Raw genomic sequence first — 1,426 nt, forward strand, 5'->3', positions numbered from 1 at the left:
AAAGAAAAAAAAAAAAAAAAAAAAAAAAACCAGAGAGTAAAAAAAAAAAAAAAAAAAAAAAAGAAAAAAACTTTTTACTTTTCCATGAAAGCCACAAATCATAGCATTGACTTTGATGGCACCAAAACCCTGGCTACTATAGAAAACCCCAGCCACAGAATTATCAGAGAAGCCATAGAGATTGACCAAAAACCTGATAGTATGAATAGAAGAGATGACTCCACCAGACTGTCAATTATCTGGAAGCCTGCACTCACAAACAAAAAAATCTCTACACCACAATCCAAACAAACACCTGGGGACAAACGGAACCCCCCCAATACCCCCAGCCCAAACACACCCCAGCCAGCTATTCAGGTGAAACCTAGCTTCCTAATAAACAATTGCCGGCCATTCACATGAAACCAAGCTGTACTGATGGCCCCCAATACACGAAACACAATGTTGCTAACTAATCAAAACAAAACAAAAGCTGCAGAACAGACAGAAGATATTAGAGGTGCCAATCAAGCTGAACACAGCAACTCCAGGACCAATAAACACAGACCTAGACTCCCAACCAATCAGGAGGAGGAAAAAACCATTCAAATAAAGCACAAGGCCAGCATCAAATTCAAATAGAAATGGTTGCCAAAGCCTGACACACACGATTGAGAAGAACTCAATACACTAGTTTGATGATGGCAGATGAGATTCTGCTGAAACTTTGCTTTAACTTTAAAAATCGGAAAGTTCCAGGAGACAATGACAAAAAATGAACAAAAATTAAACATAGTAGAGGCAAGAACTGAGGTGGTGGAAAAGAGATTAGAGGAATCGGAACAAAATTGAAAAGTTTTATATTGTGAACTTCGGGATTCTGTGGTGCATATAGAATTTGTTGTGAATCAATAAAAAAGTAACTAGCCCAAATGCAAAGCAGGTTTTGAAAGCCTGCACACCTGATTGGTCCTTAAACAACGAACAAGGATTGGTCCATAACAAGTCCCTGATTGGCCAATTTTAGGACACTTCTTATTGGGTATTAGTTGAACTTGTTGCACATATTATTGGTTAATAAGGTAGCAGCCAACCCTATAAAAGGGTTACTGCTGCCCATAGCCTTGCTCTGTTCTGTTCTATCTACTGTTATTAAAGAGTTGAAGTCAGATGTCTGGTCTCCATTATTCACCAAACTTAACACTGGCGACGAGGATGGGATGCAGAGACCGAAGAGCTGACTGATCTACAGAGCAACCAACAGAGCACGTGGTCGAACACGCACTATCAACGGCAACATGGCCAGCGGTGCCGTACCACCCGCTCCATTCGACCCAGAAACCGAAGACTGGGAGTCATACATGGATAGGTTCCAGATGTTTCTGGAGACCAACAATTTGAAAGATGCAACAACCAGCAAAAAAAGAGCTATATTTCTAACCCACTG

This window comes from Notechis scutatus, unplaced genomic scaffold (assembly GCF_049901735.1).
Source record: "Notechis scutatus isolate UNSWTSFEM ecotype Mainland unplaced genomic scaffold, rNotScu1.2 NSCUSCF27, whole genome shotgun sequence".
NCBI classification, from domain to species: domain Eukaryota; kingdom Metazoa; phylum Chordata; class Lepidosauria; order Squamata; family Elapidae; genus Notechis; species Notechis scutatus.